The sequence below is a fragment of the Nicotiana tabacum genome, chromosome 17, assembly GCF_000715075.1.
Source record: "Nicotiana tabacum cultivar K326 chromosome 17, ASM71507v2, whole genome shotgun sequence".
In the NCBI taxonomy this organism is placed as follows: domain Eukaryota; kingdom Viridiplantae; phylum Streptophyta; class Magnoliopsida; order Solanales; family Solanaceae; genus Nicotiana; species Nicotiana tabacum.
Window position 1 is genome coordinate 149,023,007 of NC_134096.1, and position 7,706 is coordinate 149,030,712.

The window sequence follows — 7,706 nt, forward strand, 5'->3', positions numbered from 1 at the left end:
ACTAACTACTAACTTGAGAGTTATTACTTTAAGTCCATTCTTTCTCCAAAATACTAATAGGCAGTTAGAAATGATTGCCTATTATATTTTGTATGAAATTTATCTACAAGGAATGCAAAATAAGAAGTGATTTCACACTAGTCGGATCTTTCTATAATAGCATTCTTATATAACAGTCATTCACTATAAAAGTCAAATTTTCTTGGAACCGATCTTTTATGTTATATTATAATATATGTCCTCTATAACGATACTTCACTGTAGCAGCCAAAAAATATCGGATATGCGACTGTTATATAGATGTTTGATTGTACATTAATGATAGCCCAACCCCATCTACCCATTGCAAGAACTTTGAGATGGTTGTTAATTTGTTATATGCATAGCGGAAAATGATGGATTGTTTTATGAAAAAAGTAGGGTATTATTGAAGGCGTGTTCGCATAAAGGGCCTGCGTCCAAAATCAACCCCCACCAAAGGCAAACGTCAGATGAAAAAGGTATAACGAATAATCAATTACCAGATATGAAATAATGGGCAATATCTTGTCCTCTATATTTTGGCCTCTTCTCATTTGGCTTCATTGCTGAACAATCCCATCTACTTTCTATATATTTTAGAGAAAATGGTGTATATACTAATGAAGGAAAAGTACAAACCAAACACAATAAGATGGACAGAATTACCGATTGAAATATCCCGCATATTTTGCTGAACTTCATGTTATTAACCCTCTTAATTAACTTGCTGAAAATTATAGTTTAGACTGAAATACATAGAACCAAGAAACATGTTCATTAGTTATTTAATGAAGTTCACAATGTATAGAACCCAGAGACATGCTTATATGCTAAATAGACGAATATGCTAAAGCACCCAATCATATGAGACATGTAAATAATTATTCCAAGAATCTTTTGTACTGTTTTTCTTTTTTGTGCTTTGCAAAATAAGAAAAAGAAATCCCAGTAATCTAGGCATGGTATATATACTCCAAGTACTTTGTGGTTTATAGTATGCCTAGTGAGTTCTAATTCCCTCCTGGTTGTAGACAAGAAATGGAATCCTAGTTGGACGCACTATGGTCCAATTATTTAAATACAAAAATATTATATATTCAACAATCATTGGAGTGCTTGAATAATGCAAGTGTAGCTATTTCAATCATTATCCATTCGCTTTAGGCTAGGGCTTCTCACCCACGTCTAGCTACTAGCAAATATTTTAGTGCTCTGTTTAATTTTCATGTTCAGTTCCTTATGGGATGTGCATAATTTGGCCAAACCCGAAATGTAAACCAAATTTTGAATTTTTTTGGATTTTTGCTCCGATTTTCAGATTAAAGATTTTTTTAATATCTGAAAATTGAAAACTTTTTAAACTTCATATTTAGCTCTATCCATTATTAGACGCCCATTTTTCATGTGTTGAATAATAATAAGTTCAATACTCGCCCATTGAATATTAGGTCATATATCCAATACTAATTACTAAGTTCAATGTTGATGCCATACTAAAATGAATCTAGGGTTCTTTTCATTGTTACCCACATCCGTTTTTGTTTTCTGCGTTTGTAAACACTGAAGGTTGGAGTTGCATTGGTATCTAATTTGTCATGGTCTATTATGTTTGACTTGTTAATTAGTATGTCCTTATTAATGTGTCTATTGCAAATTTCTTAATAATGATTTATTGCTCGCATGAATACTTCATTTGGATGATTGTGATGGGAACGAGAAACTATCAAGATAATTTGACATGAATATTTTACTTGAATGTTCCTTTTTTTTTTAAACTAAGAAAGAATCTCAACTTATCGGCTCAAAATTGAAAATTTAAAATATCCAATTCAAATACGAAATCGAACTCAAAACCCCGATCCAATCCGATCTTATCTCGATTGGGTTTGGATTGTAATTTCTTCAATCGAAAAACCTAAAATCCAAACCCAAATTTTCATATTCAATCTAATATGCTCGAATACCTACCTCTAGTTTCTTCTTATCAAGGAATATCCTCAATTTCTAACATGTTTGGCTTAGCTGCTTACAAATAACAAATGGATTATGTTTTAAGTGTCGAAAAATATTTTTAAGCACTGAAAGTTATTTTATAAACTAATTTCTCGCACGTGTATGTCGAGTCTTATGGTATATGATTTTGTATTGGCCAAATAGTTATGCGTGAAAAAATAAAGTATAGAATATGTGGTTGATTAACGTGGATTGTCATATGGTGACTTGTTTGTCGAGATTAAAATAATTGGTTATTGTCTAAACTTACAAAGATAAATAATCAAAGTTTCATTAGATACATGTGATTTATTTTTCTTATTTTGATTCTTATTTTGATTTTTATAAGGTACGAAATACAAGAAAATGCATCTCACCTAATACTTCCTTATAGACGACATTTCTAGTGTATGTTCTTTTTATAAATTTAAGTTACTCTATAGTAACCAAGACATAGTAAACATTATTTATGTTCATACCTCGATTGCCTTTTGTTTAATCGAGCAATATTTTGCTTCAAATAAATTATTAAAATCAATAGATGATACTCAAATTTATGAAAATAATGAATCATCTAACTAAACATATACTATTAATTACAATATAGAATTGATCATTATACTTATAGTATGGATTATGTTGACATATTTTTTGAATGAATAATAATCTTTATATGAGAATATTGATAGATAATTTATGAAAATTAATAGAGAATAAAAACATTAGAAGAATTATGAATCAAAATGATGAAAGTAAGAGTACAAATTAAATTCTGAGCGCTATGCCAACTTAAATTACTTTTATAAGAACAAAAATGCTAAAATGATATTTAGATTGACACACCAAAAAAAAAAAGTTTGACAAAATACAACTTCAAAAATCAAATTAGTTCATAGTTTATTTCTTTGTAGAAGAAGGACCACCAATCTTTTTTGATTTTAATAGCTTACTAGTCCTTGAACATTGATCTTTATTGTGCTTTTTGTCCTCTTCCTTTGTATAATTGTATCGTTACAATTTTATCTTCTTCCCCAAATGCGGTTGCATCAATATTTTCAAGTTCATGTATCATTGTAGCCTTTTGTTTTGTTTTTTAGGGATCTAATATGAGATGCAGAATATGCTCATATTCATCTATTAGGATGTTCCCTTCTTCAAAAGCCTCTTTAATAGAAAAAAAGCTATAAAAAAAAGGATGAAGTAATTTTGTATATAAAAGTGTGGGTTTTCGGGTTTAAATTAAAATTATATCCTCTAAATTGATAAGAAAATTGAATTTAATCTTTACTCAACACCACTTTGTAATAGTACTTTTATTTTTCCTCTGCAACATTAAAATACAATTCATATGTTAGAAGTTAATTTATACTTTTGAGATAGTTTCAGAGACCCCTTACGTTTGACTTCATAATGCTAAATATCCCTTCTAGTTTACGATATTACACATATCTCTCTTATTTAAAAAATTTATGTCACAATTCTTTCATCTTATTTATTTTTAATTTTAAAAATTATGATTTGGCAAATTTTCTTTTTTAATATTTTTTATTTAATTAATTTTGCAAATATCTTATACAAAATTCTCTGTTCAACCAATTATCATTGATCTGATTATTCTGGCGATGGTTAAGTTGCTGCCTTCACCGTTGTGGCTTTTATGTTTTCGAACAATTGTCATATCATGATAGCATGAGGTAATTCAAGCTTCATCCACTTTATTTCTTATTTATATATCTTCTATAGTGTTTAGGCAACTATGTTTACCAGTTACAATTGGTTCGCTACTGCATTTGGTAGAGTGGCCACTGTTTTGTTTAATAATTGTGGTCCGGGTTATCTTACGCTCATCTAAACTAATCGAAAATATCTATCACCTCCCACCAACGTTAACCACTATTGTGCTATTTTTTTTGTTTTTCAGAACCAATATTCCTCTGTTATTCGTTCATCTTCCATTACAACAACAACAATAACCCAGTAATATCCCACGTGTGGGGTATGAGGAGAATAGTGTGTACGCAAAACTTACCCTAACTCGGGAGTTAGAGTGGTTATTTTCGAAACACCCTGCCCCTCGGCACGGAAAGATGAAAAAGAAGTATTCGTTCACCTTCATTCTTCGACAAAAAGCATCTTTTACTTATTTCGGTAACCATGAACCCATTAGTATATTGATTCTTGTGTTATTAGTGTTTGTCTTTTTCAAATTTAAAGTTTCAGAAAAAGATGCTTTGTAATATCATAATTTTTAAAATTTATAATATTTAGGTTAAAAGAATTATTTAAAAAAAATAAAAAAGGAAGGTAAACATAATATTGTAAATCACAAGAAAGTTAGTAATGCAGTCAAAATTAAGGGGATTGAATATGCCCTTAAATTTAAGGTTCTAATCCTATGAGAGGTTGATTGAATATGCTCTTTGACATTGTAATCTAATAAATATTTCGTAGCATAAAACAATATTAAATGGATTAGTCATTCTCCATATCACAAACTTCAAGCCTTAAGAAATACTAAAATGTTGTTAATAACTAAACAAATTAGTAACTTTTTTTTTTCATGAATTAGAAGAAAAAAAAAGCTTTTTAAATGCATCTCACCTTCAAAATTCTCTATGTTACAATTGACATTTGACACCTTGAAAATCTCATTGCTTCACGTCATTATTGCCTCGGCATAATATAATAGACATGAAAATTTCTTTGTCCCTTTTAGGATATTATTTTAATGTCTTTACAGTGATTTTTTTTTTAAACCTCCATCAAATTAGGATGAGATCTATAGTGTTTTCACACTTTTACCAACTGAGCAAGTCTCACTTGTCCACTGCCGTGATTTATTTTTTTAAACAATAAAAGCCATCAAGAACTTAGTTTTATGTACATGTCAATATAAAATACCTAGTCAAGTCTTCAACCAGACAGACGAATTGTTCCTTGAACAATATGTAAGTCGCAGTCAAAATTATTTAGCAACATGTGGAAACAGGTGGGTTATATTAATTATATTCTAGTCGACACCATTTAGTTAATTTCAAGTGAAAAATTAAATTAATTGTTTAAAAGAATAATTTAGTAATTTAACTTTTAACTTACGAGCTTCTCAATTTTAATATAGTATAAATATAGATATAGATAAGCAATAACTTATTTTGATAGAAGTGTTGAATTTAATAATAAATTATTGATGTGTTTAACATAAAATATTGATAAGCTTTCTTTTGTTAAAATAACTAATACATCCTTTTGAAATTTAAAATATTATAATTTAAAAGTATATTTATAAAGATAAAGGTGAAACGGCGAATATGGAATAGAGAAATAATTAGGAGTTTTTTTGGGATAGGTATTTTGAGAATAAAATAAAAATTAAGAAAATAAAATAGTAAAATTATTGGTCAAGTTAAAAGTGCGTGTAAGGTGAAAATCAATACGTTTAGGATGATCAACTTTTGGTTCACTTTAGCTTACAATCACTTGGTTTATAACTACTTTGGACGATTCATTACCAAACAATCAAGTAAATAAACCCAGATGCGTTTATAAGCTTAGCTAAATACCTTATTTAAAGATTATAATATTTTTCTTGAAGCAAATTGCTTTATACGTTCCAGGTTGTGGAAGTTACTTAAATGGTTTATTAAGACGCTCTTCGTGTAAGTATAAATGATAATTCTGGAGCACTGAACATCTTGTGGCTGTAGTTTAGTGGTGAGAATTCCACGTTGTGGTCGTGGAGACCTGGGCTCGAATCCCAGCAGCCACATTCAATTTCTTTTTTCCTTTTAGTTCCTTTTCCCCTTTTATACTATTTACAAGTGGTTAAATCCTCATAATACTTTTTTGGGGGTCTATAAATCTTCATAATACCCGATTATACTAACTATATGTCTATACAAAAATGGAAATTAAGATAAATTTAACTATTTCAAATTAAATTTATCAACCCAACTGTCATAGAAACAATCTTACCATCTTTTCTCTTCTTTTTTTTCCCTTTTGAAAAGGATTCAGATCCAGAATCTATTCCAGTATTTATTAATTTTTATATTTTGTCAATCTTGTCTTCTTAAAAATGGTAGTAAACCACACATTAACAATGACAACTATTTAACCTGTGCTTGGCAAAGGGGTTGACCTTTGTCAAAGAAATTTAGTAAAAATAATACGCTCAAGATGTTTAATTTCTTCTTTATCATTTTAAAGTATATTAAAATTTGATATGCTCAGTGTTACCATATTTTCAATGGTACTAGCAAAGTACTATAATTCATATTTTCCCTTATTTTTCTATAGCTTGTATTTCTTCTAAAGCATCAGGAAGAATAGATGCGGAGCTAGCCTATCGTGTACGGGTTCGGTCGAGCCTAGTCATTTTTGCTTAAAAATTATATTTATTTTAGGGAATTCATTAAATATGTATAAATATTAAGTTGTGAACCCAGTAACTAAGACGAGCTATGGGTTCTGTAGCAAATTCAGAACTCATAAACTTCAAATTCTGACTTCGCCTCTAAGGGAGAAGAACGTTAGTGCAGGAATTTCCGTCCCTTTTATTCCTTTTTTTCTTTTTTAGTTTGATAATTTGGTTTAAATATGCAAAAGAAATAAAGTTCTAATGGAGCGTCATGTGGTGGTCATGTGCATGTGCCTTAGGAGGAAAAAAGGAAATACCAGAAATGTTAATTTGGAATAATAAGTCAATTGCATGACCCGATTTTTATTGAGAATAATGTGCCGTAACTGTAATGTTGGTTATAGATGAAATGATCTAACTAGGAGGATGAAGTGATAAAATTGTAGTAACATAAAATCCCTTTAACATTCTCAACAACTAAAATATAAGATAAGGAAAGTAGCTTGAGAGTAGATGCTAAGCTCATATATCCAATCTCAATTTGACAAATTATTTTGTTCCGAACTATTTGATGTTTTACAAAAAATAAGAAGTAATTTATTTAAAATGTGCACTTAATTGGTGGAATCATGTTAATTGAATGAGACATATAATGAGAGATAAATGACAACTTACACAAATGTTGTAATGATTAAGATCGTAAAATATCTTTCTTGTGTATAAAAACTGTTAAAAGACAGATAATATAAACACGAAATAGTAATATTTATTTTGAGAAAACTATCATCTATAGCCTTTTAAAATTTTATTAGCCCAAGTTTTCCCCATGGACCCGAAATAATCTTAGGCTTAATTTATTGACAAGTTATAGCTATTATTCCCAATACACTTCCACTCTCTTTCAACCGCCTGCTTCTCCTCTCTCTCTTCTCATCTTCTCCAATCTTCAATCTTCCATCTTTCCCTTTCTTCTTATCTTTCCCTTCTTCATTCCCTCCTTTTTTATCTTTTTTCTTTTCTTCTCCTATAGCGACACCAACACACATTTTTTTTTATTTTTCTCTTTTTTCTTTGCGATCTCCTCCTCTTTTGCTTAGATACAGAAATATCTATCTTCTTTGAGTAATTTCTGGCGATGGTTGCCGCTTTCTTCGCTTTCTGTCCACTTTCAGATATAGTATTGCATGAAATTTTTCGGATAACTTTGCAAGAACATGATAAATGGAAAATAAAATAGTCGTTGCCAGAGAAAAGCTTTTTCTGGCCAAGTTCGGTGTCCTCCATTATCGTCAGTACTTCTTTATTTATATACTGTGTAATCAATATATAATAATTG

General features: G+C 29.6%; 1 non-coding gene across 1 annotated transcript; it reads left to right on the forward strand.

Annotated features, from left to right (window-relative positions):
* Window positions 1-5,707: 5,707 nt before the first annotated feature.
* On the forward strand, window positions 5,708-5,779 carry TRNAH-GUG (transfer RNA histidin (anticodon GUG)). Its single transcript has one exon. It is a non-coding gene; the product is annotated as a tRNA-His (tRNA).
* Window positions 5,780-7,706: the final 1,927 nt, after the last annotated feature.